Source organism: Columba livia, chromosome 3 (assembly GCF_036013475.1).
Source record: "Columba livia isolate bColLiv1 breed racing homer chromosome 3, bColLiv1.pat.W.v2, whole genome shotgun sequence".
NCBI classification, from domain to species: domain Eukaryota; kingdom Metazoa; phylum Chordata; class Aves; order Columbiformes; family Columbidae; genus Columba; species Columba livia.
In genome coordinates this window covers 33,522,980-33,542,156 of record NC_088604.1, presented here as the reverse complement: position 1 = coordinate 33,542,156, position 19,177 = coordinate 33,522,980, and the positions used below count along the sequence as shown (strand labels likewise).

The 19,177-nt window shown below is 38.5% G+C and overlaps 1 protein-coding gene across 8 annotated transcripts in view; it reads left to right on the top strand.

Annotated features, from left to right (window-relative positions):
* The first annotated feature begins 776 nt into the window (after positions 1–776).
* FILIP1 (filamin A interacting protein 1) overlaps positions 777–19,177 on the top strand; it is a 109,547-nt gene continuing 91,146 nt past the window's right edge. For 7 of the 8 annotated variants that reach the window (XM_005506740.4, XM_005506737.4, XM_005506741.4 and 4 more), the window contains exon 1: positions 867–1,232. The gene's annotated coding sequence lies outside the window, so the exon portion shown is untranslated. Of the gene's footprint in view, positions 1,233–19,177 lie in introns of all 8 variants that reach the window. The other variant, XM_065056329.1, reaches the window with a different exon arrangement.

Sequence of the window (19,177 nt, the reverse complement as noted above, 5' to 3'; positions counted from 1 at the left end):
GTAAGGAATTTTCTGTTTTGCCATGAGGTGGTAGAGCTTCACTGTGGAGTCTGGGATCTGAAAAGTCTTTGGAGAATATTGATATAATGGTGGTTTGTGGTCTGAAAGCTGTCCAAAGTTACTGCTGGTCTGTTGATTAAGAGACTTACGGCTTAAAATTAGGAACGGTAATTAGGTCCAGAAGCAAGTGTGGATACATCAGAATGTATACAGCCCTGGAGTAATGCGTTCCTAATACTCATATCAAACAAACTGGGGTTTATGTGGTTTTCCTTTTCTTCTTCAATGACAGTTATAGACAGAGTACGAATTACTGTAGGAAGCTCTTGCTCTGGGAGAAACAGTTGTCTTTGGAGTAAATATCACACTGAAAATTTTCCAGCCTAAGCCTTTCATTAATTTCTCTGTGTTGTCTTAATATATTTAAAGTCTGTAAAAAAATATGCTGCAGAAAGTTCTCCCCACGTGTAATTTTTCCTCGAGTGAAGTGCATACCTTTCAAATTATAAACTTCCTACTTGTCCTAGGAAAATCCTCACTGTATAAATAATTGAACTCATCTGCTGTGAACACAAGTATCCTTTCTCTAGCAGTCTAAAATATATGCCTAAATACACATCTTGTACTTAGTGCTTTAAATAGTAATTACTCCCGTGAAGTCACTGGAAGCCCTTAAAAGGATTTGACAGTTTCCCCACAATCTTGCAGTGAATGTAGTAGCTGGGCTGTGCAGTGCTACATCCTCTGATAATTCAGCAGCTGAGGAACTCAGCGAAGCTTGCTCCAAACTTCTCAGCTGTTGACAGGCTTGACTTGCTGAGAACACTGGTTAAATATAGCACAAGCGAGCTGAGCTCAACAAAGTCATTGCTGTAACACTGTGTGAAGAGACCAGAAGAGGGGAAATACAATCTGAGAACTAAACTGCCAAAGCCTAACACCACCTAGCAACAGTTGAAAAAACTTTTAAACAAAAGTCTGGGTGAGACACAGACAGAATATATCTCCTACTTCTCCTGCCTGGGATTTCTGTGAGAAGCGGCTCTGGTCTTCTGTTCTCTATCCCCTTTCTTTCATTACTTCAGCTGCTGGTAGACCTAGAAAAGCGGGAAAAGTTTCGCTCTTTGTGTTCTCCTGGGCTGGATCAGTCTACTGCTGGGGTAGTGCTGTGGGACGAGCGGCTGCAATCTTGCATTGTAAAGGATATATTCCTCGTTTCGTGTTGCTGACAGGTAAGACTGAGCTAACTGCTCGAATACGTTATTTTTAAAACTTTTTAGTGACTATTGTCTCTTTCCTACTATGAACAATCTTCTGCATGATTTGCAAATGTTGGTAGATGAAAGCTGAGATAAAAGTTTTAGATTTTTTTTCGCTTTCATCACAGGAAAACATTACTTAAACTTTTGCAGCTCTTAGAATGAGGATAATCAAGTAGCTAATCATAATATGAAAATATATATATAGGTTTTGCCTTGTATCTTGCTTCTATCTGCTTACATGCTGACAGAAGACAAACCAACATTTAAGAATAGAATACATATCATCCCTTACCAGTGATAGTCTAGCAGCAGCTATTAAAAACAGTGACAGCCTTTGTGATAAGTAAGAGGAAATAGCCATTCGGTAACTGAATTAGCTGAATACTTTGTGACACAGCGCATTTGTACTTTTTGTTTCCTTACTAACTTTCAGCACACAGGCACACCTGGTGCTTTTCGTACTACCCTTGTGACAACAGCTCTTGGTTCTTCCTCTTGTACTTATTTATATAGAACGAATATTAATCTCTCATTGATTAGCTGTATAATCCAGCCATCCTAAAGACTGACCTTATGTTTATTGTACCCAAGTGTGCTTGAGCTGCATCGTTGTTGTTAAAATGTTTGTGTCTTTTAGCAAAATAAATGAGAAACCAGTGCTCAGAGGTTGTAGCCTGACAGCAGAATGGAAGCCTGTTTGTCTATTGGAAATGCATATCCTATGGTCCCACAATGGCCATGAAATTTAGGGGAGGAATTGCTTAATAAATATGGTTTGCTTTGACTAAAGTGACAAAAGCTGTGTGGTCAATTGAAGAATGAATTCCCCCCACCCTGTCTTTTAAACCCATTTTCTCCAAACAAAAGAAATATAGCATGCATGAATTTTTAAAGTATGTACTGATTATTAATTCATATGCAATGTGAATTCAGTTATGAAAGCAAAGATTTAAAGACCGTACTTCACCCCTGCAAAATTCCTGTTCGCAGATTTATGTAGAATTGTCTCATATGAAAAATATTTGTCCTGAAGAAAGAATGGACTGACTGAGTCTCTGCTGTCTGTGGTGTTTGACACTTAGTCTGTGGACTCTGGGAACTGCCTCAGGAAGATGAGATGGTCTTGCTTTAGCTAAATAATCCTAGTTTCATCCCTGCATGCTATATAAATGACATCTATACCACATCTTAGCAGTGACATGCTTACAGATTGAATGAACTTTGACTTTGTGGCTGAGAATGTAACTGCCTGTTAAACAATAAGATAAGTAAAGTATTAGGATGGAGGAAAATTCTTAAAAGCAAAAATATAGTTTACATTTTATCTCATAGCAAGGGGCACACTACTTAAACACTAAATAAGAATACTTTTTGGTGGCCATGATTTAATATGATAGTCATTACTGTGGAATTACTACAGCACTATGGTATCCCAAATCTAAATCTCAAAAGGAAACTTTGTTATTACTTTTTAATATAGACATATCCTGAGAAAGTTCTTTTTTCATAAGAAAGCTATACAGTGAGTACTAAAACTGAGACAATGTATTCGTACAGTTTCTCTCATCTGGACATTAGCGTGAAAATTACTGTTTCTTATTTTGACTGAGTTAATTGACAAGTAGTAAACTGTGGAGAAATGACAAATTTGGTGTTCTGAATATACAGAGATGACAAAATCTGGGGAAAATGCTATGCTGATTTTGGCTGCTTTTCGGTTTTAGTTGTTGCTCAGTATAATGTATGGTTTTACAGTTTTACATTTTCCACACAATATACTTTTAGCAAAGTTTTCAAAACCAAAAGGTAAATTTATTAGCCTAATAGTTAAAAAATGAAGTGACTTCTGAACAGTCTGATAGCAACTTCCAACTCTAACACATGGAGTTGTGGTTTTACATGCATCTGTCTTCCTTTCCACTTCAAAATGGAGGAGAGGGCTAAAATTACTCTTCTCAACAGGTGTCCACAAAGAGTCTCTGAGATTTTCCAATCAAATCTGTGGAATATGTAACATGGCTATTCAACAGATGGTTTCATATTTGAAGAATAGCCAATTCTACTAATGACTACAGTGAAACCAAACTTGATTTTCTATCAAATCAAAAAGTCATTTAGGTTTTGGTGATACACTCCCTTGTAGAGATTTTATTGGAAGACAACATAGCATAGCCATTTATTTTCTCCGTTATATATTATTTTGATTTTGTTTATACTCCCATAACTGTGGAACAAATGTTGCTTTTCGTGGTGCTAAAGACTGTGTATTCCTCCCAATCTGAATCCACTTCCAGATTCTGCCCATGGTTCATTCTTTCACCTTCATTACAGCAATATTACAATTTATGGCCTCTTTTAGCCAATCTAGCCACAGCTAAAGTCATCATCTTAACTGAGTGTTTTGTCATCACCTCAGTCTTCCAGTCTCTTTATAGAATGTCTGGTTCTTTTTAACACCAAATGCAGACTTGAAATCCATCTTCAAATCTCAGCAGTGTTCTGTCCTTGCCTACATCTTCCCCAGTTTTCCCATTCTCACAGTATCACAGTATCACAGTATGTTTGGGATTGGAAGGGACCTCAAAAGATCATCTAGTCCAATCCCCCTGCTGGAGCAGGAACGCCTAGGTGAGGTCGCACAGGAACATGTCCAGGCAGGTTTTGAATGTCTCCAGAGAAGGAGACTTCACAACCTCCCTGGGCAGCCTGTTCCAGTGCTCTGTCACCCTTACTGAGAAGAAGTTTTTTCTCAAATTTAAGTGGAACCTCTTGTGTTCCAGCTTGATCCCATTACCCCTTGTCCTATCATTGTTTGCCACCGAGAAGAGCCTGGCTCCATCCTCATGGCACTCACCCTTTATATATTTATAAACATTAATGAGGTCCCCCCTTAGTCTCCTCTCCTCCAAACTAAAGAGACCCAGCTCCCTCAGCCTTTCTTCATAAGGGAGATGCTCCACTCCCTTAATCATCTTCGTTGCCCTACGCTGGACCCTCTCCAGCAGTTCCCTGTCCTTCTGGAACTGAGGGGCCCAGAACTGGACACAATATTCCAGATGTGGTCTCACCAGGGCGGAGTAGAGGGGAAGGAGGACCTCTCTCGATCTACTAGCCACCCCCCTTGTAATACACCCCAGGATGCCATTGGCCTTCCTGGCCACAAGGGCACAGTGCTGGCTCATGGTCATCCTGTTGTCCACCAGGACCCCCAGGTCCCTTTCCTCTACACTGCTCTCTAATATGTAATTTCCCAACCTGGCTCCTCTGGCTCATATCTGGAACTCCATTAACCTTTGGCTCTGTTGTTAACTGGTCCATCCTCTCTACTACTGGCTTTAGTAAGCTTGAAATGGACCTAACAATCTATGAGTTTTCTATAGGTGCTCTCACTGTAGCACCTGCCATTTATGTCATGGATAGACTAACCTTGAAGATATAGTTGTGCTCCCTGGAAAGCAGCTTGTGGAGTAAGTGTAAGTATGTTGGGAAATCTCTGCTTTTACTTGTATGCCCTGTTATGTTCCTCTGGGTCACAGTTTCTCCGGTGTAGCCATTTCCATACTAAAATCTCTTTTACTGATACAGGTGAATCAGTAAAACTCCTCCTGATACAGGATCTTTCTGTTGGCAGAGATTCCACACATGCTTAATTTAAGGCTTTTGGTAATCTCATCTAACTCACTTGATGTGCCCCCAAGGCATAAATTAAGAATGTGCCTCAGAGCTGTGCTTAGTCAGAGGCCAGGTTTATGCCCCTGAGTTGAGAGTGAGATTTCCTTTGAGTTTAATAAGATCAGGTCTTAGTGCTCAATAATTAACAGATAAATTTCCCATCCCCTCAAGAGCATTTAACAGAATGGATCATCTATATTCCTGTCCAAATATTTTTTTTTCCTAAGAGACATTTTACTTTTTCTCTAATTTCCTGTTTCTTCCCTTCCTTTCTCAAGGCTTGTTGTTGCAGTTTGCCATAGTATTTTAATATATAAACTGAATTTGGGGGCAGTGGTTTTGTCTTTCTACATGCCTAAAATGCCTTTTGAAGAAATACAGCTATAATATTTGTGAAGACACCAGATGAAACAGCAAGGCAAAGGAGAAGAAACTCCATTTCATCTATTCATACTACCCATTTCACTGAAAATATTTAGAATGTTAAACCTAGGATAAGAATTGAAAGTTAGAAAGATAAAATAGTGTAGGTGCTAAAATAATTATTATCTATTTCATAGAAACACTTAAATATTTCTTTCCAAGAAGCACAAACACCTATACATTTCAGCTTTATCACCTTATTCTGGTACTTTTCATTTGTAGCCATTTCTCTCTTCATTTCTCTCAATGATGTTGTTCAAATACTGAATGTTGTTTCCTAATTTTATACAGAAGAGTGGGATTATTTGGGGAATACAGTTATTTTCTTGATATTGGAGGATATTGGTTAACTGAGGTAAAATTATTTAATAAATAATTAAGATTTCTTAACCTCTCTTTTTCTCATTTAGTAGCTAGTACTTGTACCAAGCTAGTGATACTAGAAAAATAAAGCTTTTATAACACAGTTCTGTAGCTATTCTTTGAGGTACAGGTGTCCCAACGAGAGGAGCAATTATCCTTGTTTTCTGTTCAGAAGAGACACTGGGAGTTTCTAATCATGTTGAAGATTGTGGGACACTTAATGCATTTTGGAAAATTGTGTCTTTCTGGATACTTGATTAGATTTTTCTTTTTATTTTTGGTCTTTTCACCTCCTCTTGCAGCTTCTGCAGATAATCTGCACTTTCTGTATTACTTTTTATTCTTACCATCATAGCAAAATAAGTACTAATATCAATGTAAACACAAAGTCTTCCGAAGTTGGGACACCATTTTTTTTAGTTCAAGATGGCTTTGCCCTATCATTCTCATTCTGCTTTTGTTGGACTATAAATCTTTCCCATAAGTAAAGCACACTCTAAAGATGATATATCAGGATCACATAGATTGTGGTTGACACAAAAATTGTTTACACTTTGCAAGTACAGAGAAAGAGACAATTCCTACCATTAAATGCATATATCCTAAAAGCACAATTCCATTTTATTTTGAAATCATTCTTCTATGGATATACAGCTTTTAAAATACGTGATTTATCCTGAGCTGTTTAGAGAGCAGTGTTCTGAGGCAATGAAATGGGATTTCTTTTTTTTATCCCCAGTTAATAGAAAATTGCTGCATGTGGTATTACAGAACTGAGGAGAAACGGACAAATTCCAACATCCAGTTCCTTAATTTTGCTGAAATTTAATCAGGAATGTATGTGTGTGTGCCTTTTATAAGAAAACAAATGCTTTTTGGCGTTACAGAATGCATTGCTGAAGGAGTGGGACAAACAGATCCGAAGTACAGGGAAATGGGCTGGAGCTTGTACTTTTTCCCTTAAATGGGCAACCAGTGTAGTTGCTGTTAGCTGACACAAGCAAAGGGGTGTGTGAATTGAAAAGATTGCTGTACATTGTCTGAATGAGTTTCATTTCAAAGCTGATTAAAATCTTTATTATCTATGATGTGGCCAGGCTCAGATAGAAAACAGTGTGGTTTCAAAACAAGATCAAAAACCTCAATGAATTTGCAATAAGCTTTTTTGAATTTGGTTTATATACTTTAAGAGCTCTTTAATACAGTAAGTGTCACTTTCTTTGCTTTTCCTTTTTGGGGAAATGGTGTCAAAGCATAAAATGTTTTGTGATTTATGCTGTTCAAAAGTTTGTTCCAGTGCATATGTAAAAGTACTATTTTGGAAGCTACATCCATTTTCTGTCTGAATTCCACAGTATTTAGAGGCTTGTAAGTTTTTAGGGTGGGGAGAGGCATTTAACTAACTAGTGTGTTATGGCTGTGGATAGCAAGAGCTACAGCTTCACTAACAAACTTAAAAAAAAAAAAGATTCAAAGTGGACTGTATTGTAATAACAGAAAAGGATTTTTTAGAAATTGATTTTAAGGCTTCTCCTACTAAAAAAAAAAAAAAAGAAAATGAAAGATTATGTGTCCTTGGTACAAGAATTTTCATTACAGTTTATCAGACTGCTTGCATTTTTTAGAAAATATAAAGCAAATGAATGCTACGGAAAGCAGGAGGCTGCTAACATCAGTGTAATCGAATTGCTGCCAACTTGCCTTGTTTATCTAAGAGATCTCTGTGAAAATAAGGTCTTTCCCACACAGGCATGAGTCATAGGATGTAATGGGACTATGCAGACTTGCTTCAGCTTTCTAATGTGCACATATCTAAACTAACCTGTTTTAGTGCCTGTTCCTGTAACTAAATGAGCTCTGGCTTGACAACAGGAAGGGAGAAGTGGTGGTGAGTTCATGGTGCTATTTCAGTGCAGTAACCTGAATGGTAAGGAAACTATGCAATTTCCATTTATTGGGAAAACTGCAGTTACTGTGACAACAAATATATACTGAAGAAAAACATACACAATTTAACCTCAAGTTCATATTTCTGAATGTAGTAGATAGGATATTAATAAAACCTCACACTCTCTAGTTATGTGACGCAAAGGACATTCTTACTTTTAAAATGTATTATCCAAATTGTTGAAACAATATCCCTTTAAAAGCCATAAGCAAGGACATAAACGAAAGGGTGGCAAAGTATATGTGGTTAACCATGACTGGTTCTCTGTTGGGCTGACTAAATTTTTTTTAAACATTAGGCATATATTTCTTATGTTAAAGCTATTCAATTCCTGTGTCTGTCATTCATAGTTATCCCAAAATCTCACTTGTCCCACCATCTGTAATCAAAAAACCTCTTGGATCTAACTTTTAAGGTAAAGGTTACAATAGTTCTGTTGTGTCTTATTTCTCCTCCTTTTAGTCTTCTACAAGGACCTCTGTAGTAATAAGAAACATGAGTTATATTCCTGCAGATAAGCATTTCAGTTCCTCAACCTGATAAAATTCTTTAGAGAAAAAGAAACAGCCTGATTTTTGACTCCAGGCAGGAGAAAGAAGGAAGGGAACAATGCCATGCTAGATGTCCTCAAGCATGTCAAACATAGTGCAGAACAAAATGTCCCTTCTGCACGGAGGGGCACACATGGCAACAGAGCTCCTGAGTGCCAGAGGAGCTATGTGTTACACAGCAGCTGGCTATGGGAACCGCTGCCGCTTCGGGTGGCAGGAGCCAGAAGCTGGAATGCAAGTCACAAAAGGCATCACATTGCAAATAGTAAAAAGCAGGGTCACAGTAGCATGTCCTCTGAATGAGAGATGCCACTTCTGGAGTTACAGAACCAGGATTTGGGTGGAAACAACTGACAGAAGTCATCCAGTCTCACTCAAAGCGGGACTAACTTCAGTGTCTGATTAGGCTGCTCAGGGCTTTATTTCAGTCAACCCGAGTATTTTTGATTTTGATTTTTTAATAATTAATTATTAATAATATTAATTTTTTTAAATTATTCTAAGGTCTCACATCTCAAGTCACAAGGTTTTGAACATGGATGGCTGAGGATTATTTTGCTAGTGATGATAATCAGTGTATCAAAATCCATACGCTGAATAAAAGATGGCTGGAGAGATGGTTGATAGTAACATAAATCACAGGCCTTTGGCACTTTCAAAATTGCAAAAGAAGTAATATCTGTGGGCACTTTTTTGTTCAATTTTGTTATGCTTGATGTGTTATATCCTAAAATAAGCATAAAACGAACCAAAAATCTTGTATGTAATTTTCTATCCTGGTATACTCCAGCTTTTAGAATGCACAACCTCCTCCCTGCTACATTCTATTTGAAAGCCAAACATCTAGAATTATGATGCCATTAAGATGCCATCTCTCTGCAAAAGGATTCTGAAAAAAAAAGGTATATTCTATCTTTATATTTCCACATAGTCCAATAAATTGAAAGGCTAGCACTGAGACTGTAAGCAAATAAGGAAGAAAAACAGAGATGCTGCTTTTAAAGAAGCTGGAGACTGCTTCCATGGCTGAGCTTACTTTTTTTATTGAACGTCTCTCCCCAGTTGTATCCTAATCAGGAACAGAGCATGCTGCACATATGGCAAAGAGGATTCCTAGATGGAGTTCTGGTTAGCATGACACTAGCTTAAGCTCTTTTGGTTTTAAAAACGCCCTTGGTTGTGGAAGCATCTAAATTTGCCTGGTAGTGATTACTGTAGCATCAAGCAAGGACGAAGTAGTGGCCTTGTGGCACTCAAAGGCAGGTGGTAGGCAGTCTTTCCACATAGGATTTGTCATACCTATTAAGAATATTCACTGAAGGCATGTGTTCTTCTCTATAGATTAATAGGCAAGTAATATTCCTAAAGCTGGATACTGTAACTAAGATTTTGTCATCGCCAGTAGAGATGAGTGAAAACAGGCTAGGGAATTCTCACAGCCAGTCGAATACAGAGGTCTCAGATCCCAATGTACTTGTCTAGAGCAAACTCAGCGCTTGCTGCAGAGAGGAACTTGAGGAGATAATATGACTTGTGCACACATACAGGTCATACAAAGTACCCTGGCAGCTTTCTTTAAATAAAAGAAGCTGCAATATGCTCCAGTGGGGTATAGAGAGGTAAGGTACAGAGAAAGTTAGTGAGATTTAGGAAGAAGGGATCATGCCTTGAAAGACACCAGGACAGGCTATGACAGACAAAGAGTGCTTCAGCACGGGGCCAGGAAGCTTAGTGTTTTGAAGCTATGGGCCTTTAAACTATGGGTTAACCAGATAACAGCATCTTTGCCTACCCTGCCTTGAATCCATGTGGGCAGCGGTTTTAAAAGTAGGTTATGGGTTGGAGAAAAAAAATAACTAAACTGATTTTCCCACTTTCAGAGAACATGTTCTTAAACCCAAAATTATTTTGGAACATCTTCTTATTAGAAAGATGGTGAGGGGGTCAATGTAAGTACCTTTGATACAGAACTTGGCCTATTTGTAAATGAAAATACACAACAGGATTGCTGTGGTACTTGGGGGCCCAGGAGATCCTGTTCAGAGCCCTCTCTGACAGTGACACAGCTGCCTGGATCCAAGAAAATAAATTCCCTGCAGTGATTCCAGTTTCTATCCTCTGTTCAACATCACTACTAGCCACAAAACCTATATCACCACAGGTCTCTGAAAACTAATGAAGAGCTGGAAAAATATGTGATGTTACCTATAGACAGTGTAATGAGCTCTCCTTAGCTTAGGTAGCACAGAGGAAACACAAGAAAATATCAGAAGTAAACTGAATAATCTACATGTTTGCTGAATACCCTGAACACAACACAACAGTTTGTAAGTTTGTTAAGGAATTCCCAAGTAGAGCAGGATCAATCACACAGTCTACTGCTATCAGCTCAAAAAGTCCCTCCAAGAGAGCAGTGAGTATCTAAAAATGAGGCAACCATAACTGCACACAAGGAGGGTTAATTTATATACCTCAGCACTGGTTATATAAGCAAAGACTAAATCACACTGCAGGGAACAGGCTGCAAGAGTGACGGGACACCTGATAGATTGCTTATTAATCAGCAACACTTTGCTAAATTCAGGTTCCCTCTACAAAATTTTTATGCCATATTTGAATTTTGTTGTTTATCCCTTTCAAATAATGCTACCTTAAAATGTGAAGTGCTAGGTATCATACCAGGGGAGAGAAAAAATGGTTAAATAGCTGGCTTTCACATCACTGACTCCTTGTGTGAGTCTCAGCAAGTTATTTACTTCTATACTTGTAATAACACCTGGGATGTTACAAGAATAAATATAGTAGTGACTCCAACACCCTGAGATGTTGCAGTATTGAACATCGTGTCAACAGCTTTGAATAAGGAGACTTAAATAGCCCTCCTTGGAAACCAGATTCTAATGGGAGATGTAGGAATAGAAGTTGAATTAATCTGAATGACAAGAGTATATATTTTTAGAGGAGCTCCCAGAGGGAAGCATAGCTGTGCCCTGAGTTGCGGGTAGCAAGAAATGAGGAACGCTGGTAAAGCACAGCACAAAAAGGAAAGAGGGGGACTGGGGATGTGACCAGGAAGCTACAAGAACAAAATCATACCAAAATAGAAAAAAAACTAATGTCAATGCTAAGATGTTTCAGGAAAACCAAACCAAACCAAAAACATTCCATCAGGTTCAGTTGTACCAGAAATAATTCATAGGGCAGAGATGGTGCTGTCACCTCCTGGGTGCTTATTATTTTGGGAGTGCTCAGGACAAGCTGCCTGGTACAAGAAGGAGGTTGCTGGTGAAAGAAAACAGCTTGGAGGAAAAAGGACCTTTAAGGAAAGAAATGTTCCGTGGCCCTGCCTGTCTTCTACAGGCCTGGCAAGCAACCAGGGTCTCGAGTCCTGCTTGTTTGGTTAAAGCAATGGTGGCAGCTTGGGCAATTCTCTTGGTAACTGAGATTTTTTATAAGGACTTACTATAGCAATTAGTTTGCCATTACATGACTCTCAGCTTTAATTAAAAAGAGAGAAAATCAGAAAAAAAAAAAAAAAAGACTCCTTATGGCTTCAAGAGAGTTGAAGTCTATGAGCTCCAGATGATCTTATGCCACCACATGTTGCTTTGTATTCTCCTGAAACACAAATTTTAAGATTATCTGAAGATTCCAATACATTCGGTTGACACTTCTTAGTTTACTTGAGAGCCTCCCTGGGGGGAAAAGAACCAAGTCATACATAGATCTTCCTTGGATTTAATGAAAGGGACGTCAAGTCTTTATTGTGAGAGCTTCTCCTGACAAAAGGTGCAAAATGTGCAAGTCCAAACAGCCACTTGTACCTGGGTGTACCAGCAGCGACTGGGCAGGACCCAAACTGCTCTGCATATCCTGCTCTGCTGCGAGCTGCAGTGAAAGCTGTAGCCCCACCACAAAGTGTAGGGGAAGAGTGAAAAATGCAAGTCTCCTGGGGCAGTTATATTAAGCTGCAAGAAAGAGGACTGCAAAGGAAAATAAATCAGTGGCACCCTTTTATGTGATCCCAACCAGCTTTAGGAAAGCAGTTAATTTCCCTTCAGAAAATAAGGGCCCACAGTAACAACATTTTGAAGGATCAAAAAATGCTATGGAGTTGCATATATACCATCGGGCTGTACTGAAATGGAGCAACATTTCAGGAAATGATTTTACATTGTGGAGAAGGGAGCTTCTCCCCATGTGTACAATGGTAGCACCCATGCTCTTGTAAAAAAGTCATAGTCATATCATTCTTGGACAGAGTATGAGTTCAAGAAGTTTGTATAAAGTCTTAAAGTAAATTGTAGCATATCAGTATTTTTTGTTTAGTTGTTTGTTGATATTTTATTGTTGTTGCTTGTTTGTTTAAATGAGGGGGGTTGGTTTTGTTTTTATAATGAAAGAACCAAGTTAAACCCTCAGGGTTTTGGACCTACTGTCTCAAAACTGAACCTAATATCTAATCTCCAAGCTCTCCTGAACAGCTTATTTCATTCTTGTTTTCCTGGTGTAAAAACAAGGAACTCTGAGAAACAGACAGCTAGTAATTTCATTTCAGGGTGGTCATTTGGTTGCTTCTTGAACCAGGCAACTTGAGATGCTTGAAAACAGCTCAGTGTATCTCCCCCAGAGGATATATATACATCACATCTCTGATGTGTCTAAGCTCCCTTGGCCTCTGTCCAGGAACATCCAGATTTCCTGACTCATGGCAATGTACCCTGTCTGGTTGTACTTCATTAGCTCAAAAATCAGAAGAGTATTCTGCTGTTGCATAAGTTTTTCCAAGCAGCAAACAATGACACCCCACCACAAGCTTTATTACATTTATCTTGGAATTCAAGATCCAGAAGAGACTGCTGTTTATTATTTTCTTTAATGGCAACCCAAAAAGACTGTAAGATGTTATTCTTTAATAAATATTTTCAGGATAGCCTAGTATCTTATTAATTAAATGTTCTGAAATGGAAGAATAGTTGCTACAGAAGGTATAGTAAGCCAACAATTTTTCTTCCAGCTGAATCATGTTTACGATTTTTTGTTGTCATATCAATTTTATTCTTTTATCAGCACTTATGCACTAAAATGGTGAGAGTAAATCTAGATCTACAGAAGCTGAAAACGATTAGTAAGAAAAATCACATTTTATAAGAGCAGTAACATACCTTTTGGTAAGTTCTATTCTAAATAGCTCTTCTTTACTTGCATCTCAAGCATTTGTTTAAAACATTTTAAAGCAATAGCATTGTCAACTGGCTCAAAGTAGGTTTGAAAATAAACAGTCCATGACTATTAATGGGGTTCATTAAAAGAAAAGTCTGTCTGACTCTAAAATCTATTTTGGAGCTACGATTGCTCCACTCCCCTGCTTGTAGCATGATGCAGCTGCTCTTTCTTTAATATTTTTGCTGACAGCTACAGCTGACAGATAACATTTCAGTTCACCCCAGCATCAACCCTATCTCAAGGGTCCCTTAGCTTAGACTGAAAATGCTACCTTCCTCATGGCTTTACCTGCATCACAGTGCAGTTCTGTGCTATGCAATTATTCATAGTGATCACTTGTAATGGAACAGCAGAAAAAGGGTCAGAATAGGGTCAGGTCATGTGTTGGTGAAGCATATCAGCCATTCCACAGTTGCTAATGTTGCAGCAACAGCTACTCTTCTTTCCCTTATTTCATCTCCCCTCCCGTGCCTGAAGTAAATAGGCACCTGCATCTGGGAACAAAAATAATATTGCATATGTAACATGCAATATGTCCACTGATATTTTTAAACATTACATTATTTCTCACCTTATATCTTTGTTATAGTCTTATTTGTTATCATAGTCAGTATAAAAATATTTTATCCATCTTAATGTATAATTCCCTGAAAACCAAACTTTGATTTCTTTGTTCATAAAAGTTTTCATGTAATATTCAGTCACTCAGTAATACTGTAGTGATTCACCCCCAAAAGGAACTTTTCACAAATGCAGTACTGTCTTCCTCCCAGGCAGAAAACAAAAACATTTACACTTGTTACAGTGCTCCTGGTTATGCCCCGAACCTCTTAAGTTGTAAGAAGGAAGAAAAAGAAGGTGGAGGATAGGTTTCAGAAGCAACCAGCATTCAAGAGAGAGACCCAAAGAAAAAAGTGGGAAGTAGGCATTGCTCAGTTCATCCTTCAAATGAATTCCCAGGAAAATTAATTATGACTAAGACTGTGCATATATATATCTATATATACTTTTTTGATTGATGGCTGAATCTAAAAAAGAAAAACAAATAAATGCTTTGCTATATTTTATCAGGATTTGCAGTGAGGCACGTTAGTTTTTATTTGGATTAATTTTTTTATGAGACTGCAAAATACTGTTTTTATTGTGGGGCTCTTCTAGCAAAATTTAAAGAATGAGAAAACAAGTGGGAGTTTGGAACCACGAAAAAAAATACAACCCAGAAAGGAAAAAGTTAGAATAGTTTATTGCTATAATATAGGGATTAAAACACAGTCTTCCACCTCCGAAGGAAAATATTTTATACACAAAATGTTCTGAGATGATTGCTCCACTCTTTGCAGGAAAAAAAAATAGAGAAATCTACTTTGTATGCAATTCTTAAATATTCACCAGAGCAAGAGCTGATGCTTGGGAAGTCCCGAAGCTACACACAGATTCATAGAGTTTTTCTTACTCCGTGTGACCTAAAATTCACGCATTTATATTCAAATACTCATTTTGAATCATGCAGAGAATTTGAACAACAGTTCCTTTCTGTATAATAGGAACTTAAACCACTACTGGGCTTTAACAGGTAACTGGGACGTGGGAAAAGAAGGCGGAGGAACCATTTTCTCATAGTTTTTCTGCTTCACTCTCATAGCACCTCTGACTTCTTGTGATGTTAGTGTGAGGGAAAAAAAAGTTGGAAATAGCAAAAGGAACTGTTTGTGCGGTTCATACATTCAGTTTTTGGGTTTTGTTTCACTGAAGTCTATACTGAATTTGACCCAAATCTGCTTCAGAGGACTCAAACCCATGCTTTTACTGGAATGAACTGCTTACTTAAACACATTGCCCAGCGTAATTTCAGCTGCAGGCTCTAATCAGACTGTTCTGCTTCCAGTCCCCCTGCGGTGGCAAATCCCCAAGGGCAAAGCCTTGGCAGCAGAGGAGATGTGTAGCTATAACACCAGGGCTCAGTGAGAAAAGCACATCCTTGAGCCTTTAGAGACAGTGTGCCAGTGTCCCAGCCCTTCTCTAGGCCACAGGAACTAATTTTGTGCTGGAGAATTCTGGTCTTAACCTCATATTGCTGTTTCTTTCCATAGACAGAAGCTAAACAAGCACAAAGCCATCACTGAAAAAAATATCTACCAGCACAAATAAATAATATGCTGCCACTATACTATGAATAAAGCAACAAACCTATGTTTTCTGTGAGTCTGGTGATATGTAGCCTTTAACTGCTGAAGAAATATCTAATGTAGGTACAGTTGTATATTAATTTTCTTTTGTTTTGTCTTCTTTGGCACAAGTCTCCTTCCACAGGCTTCTTAAGGGTGGCAAAATCCTCACAATTCTGTCATACAGTTCAATGGAATCACCTGTATTCTAACTCTGAGCAGCAGTGTTTCATCTGTGTAACCCTTAAAATTAAAACACCTCCTTTATGGAAACAAGTCTGCCTTAAACGACTTGCATTAAAACTCCATTCTAATTAATAGGTCAAAATTCCCAAGGACATCACAGAAAAGTCTGGCAGTGTCAGATAGGTTAATCTTAAAAATGCTGTCATAGAGCATCGCAGGCAGGAAAACATAAATTGCAGACATTATGTTAGTTCGATATGTTTTCAGAGTGCTGCCAAAATGGGTCATTTGCAGATGAAATAAAGGAAAAAAACTTTGCAAGTTTGGCTGAAACCATTATAAGGAATATTTAGAAATTTCTTAGGGCTTCTTTGAGAATGCGCTGTATATGTCAGCTCACCAATCATGACTATCTCTTTTTTTCCATGTACTCTCTAAGAAACCATGAAATCCACCGAGAATAAGATAGTGAAAGTCAAAACAGACACTACTTCTGATGTTTCAGTTATAAACAAAAACATATGAATTTATTTAATAAAACATCTGTTTTTACTTTTCGCATCTTTAAAAATGCTTCTTTTTGAACACAGAAGGGAGTTAGTGGGTTTGTTGATAAGCGGTCTTGTCGCTGTAGGTACGTTCTGAGTCTCATCTGTTTCATTCTAGAAAGACAGCTAGTTGATCTAAGTCAACTGCTTCAGTAGTTTTCTCTCAGATTTTCTTTGTGAGTCCTTCTTTAGAGGAGGAAACTGAGAAAAATCAAGATGTTCCATCCAGATACTTTTATGAGGCTGGCACAGATTTCTCTGATCTAGAAAATAAATCTGAAACTCTGCTAATAGAGGCATTTGAAGGATTTTTATTAGTCTCAACTTTCGTCATTGTGTTAGCAAAATATAGCTAATCAACTGGGAACCAGCAATAGATGAAAATGGGAAATATAAATGTGAGCAGATATTAAATGCTGTATTAAATGTCAGGTATGCCAATTAACTTGCAAATGTAAAGTTAAGCTGGGACATAGGAGAGATGATACAAAGCAAGCTGATAACGAGACCCCTATCTAAGTTTGCCTGACATTTTTCATTACGAAATCTAGTCTTCCATGAAACCCAGTTGTTTACAGCTTTGCCAAACTTCAGTTGTTCAGGCTGGATGTCTGGCTGAGTCTGAATTGTTTTTGGAAGTTTCAGCTAGAATGCTTTGAGCATTTCCAAGAATTAGATGAGAGAAAATTGTTGTTTGCCTGTGTGAAAACAATCCCATAACCATTTTGCTGAAGAGCATTAATGTCTCCATGCTGCAGAGTGATCTACTGAAATTCAGCTGGGGAACTGTTCTGTGGCAGTGAATTCGTTTTTGCCATCCCTGTGAAAACTATTCCAGACACTGACAAATGTTTTTCAGTGAAGTTAAACAGTAGAGATTTGTAGCTGACTTCTCAGTATATGCTACATACACTGATGCTGTCCCAGTTCTTCACATCTCAACCCATTGCAGCTGCCTTCGGCACATGCTACTTCAGAGAGCACCTCTGTCCCAGGGTTACAGGGCTAAGCAATGCACTTCCCACAGTTACTTCTTTGCCTGATGCTGCAGCACTACAGCACAAAAAACAAGGTGAAGGATCTTGTTTCTTCTCTTTCAACAGTACTTCCTCAGCAGTGCCTGTGCCATGGTGGGAAAAAACAGTGTAGACAGCATGATTGCCCTTGCTGCTGGGGAAGGACACTGGGAAGGAATACCTCTGTGACAAGCCTTTGTATGAAACCTTTGAACCTGTCAGACAGGATCTCTTTGCCAGTGATAGGTGTTGTCCATCACCTTTGCCATGGGATGTAAACACTCTCTTTGGGAAAGCAGAGGATAATCAGCAATCACACTGACACTTTGCCAGTGTAAACATGCTTTTATTAGTAATTTGTCTGGATCTTCGGTTGACTCACTTGGAATCAAATTTATCTCAGTTCATGTCTCTCTGTGGTCTGAGCTTTGTGTCATTGCTCTGTTTGGTGTTCACCATTGCCTGCCAGGCTGAGCTTGGACTTTTCTCTTCGTCCCAGCATCCGCCTCGGCTGACCTTCCAGCTGTGAGCTTTGGAAGTGATTGTGTCCGATTCCTCTCTAACAGCTGCGGCAGCACAGCATCCAACACCACCTATCTGCATGGCACCACACTTCCCTGCAAAGATATCTTCTCAGTTCTTTTCTTTGGATTTGGGCACAGGACAGGCTCCTGAGGCAATTTGCTTGACCTGCTTTACTTTTGTAGAAACAGCTTTGGCAGCTGCTATTCTCGTATTTTTACCATGCTCACTGTTCCTCTTCTGTCTGCTGCACTCCCCCTCAGGAATTCATTCCATCTGACTGTGCCATCTGTCTGAGTACTTCTCATTTGCTTGCCCTCCTCTCAAAAATCCACTTCTCACAGTTTTACCCTTGTTTGAAAGCAATGTGGTAACACCCATACAGAAACCATTAGGAGTTTATGGATGACAGTTTGGCTATGTCTGCTATCAGGAAATTAGACAATGCCAATGCCAGTTCTCTAACGCTCAGCCCATTTATCACTGGTCATACATACATTATTAAACTTCCTCAGCCTTCAAAACAGGTTGACTATGTCCAGGCTGCCAGGCCCTGGCCAGGCTGGTCCCCAGCCAGGGCTAATTCCTGAACCATTCCAGGAAGAACATTGGTTAGCGTGTGCCAAAATTTTGACCAAGCCTTGGCACTATTTAACCTCCTAGTTTAGACATAATCCTCATGTCATACTCATCTGAACACATCAAATGCCTAGAATCATCTGAACAGTCACATAAATCCCTTTCTGCATTAAAAAGATATATTTTATTATTATTGAATCAGAATTCTCTAAGATTAGAGTGACTGCTTTCCAAGAATATTTTGACCTTATAATGCTGGAAAATTCTAGCATCGAAAAAAAAGTTTGTGACACATGTTTAAACTGACTTTGTAGTTGTTCCCAAGGCATTATTTTAGTATCTCCTCTGCATGCGCCTCTTTTACTTTCTGATGTTCTGCTTCAAATGTCTGCTTCCTTGTTCTCCTTTCATTAGATGAGTAAAAACCAAAGACATACACAAACAAAAAACCCAGAACAACAAAAACAAACAAAGAAAAAACAACTACCACCAAAAAAGCCAAACAGATAATTTTAATAAAGCTCAAGGACCAATGTTTCCACCTGAACTATTGTAATTAATGAGTATAGCAGATGATACTTCGGTCAGATGAGTCAAAGCTAATAACATTTCATTGGGTCTTCCTAGTTCTTCATGGACAAACAGTGCTTAGAGCTACTTGCACAATTGTGTGCAGGCTTTCACAGGACCATCTCCATTTCAAAAGGAAACATGTA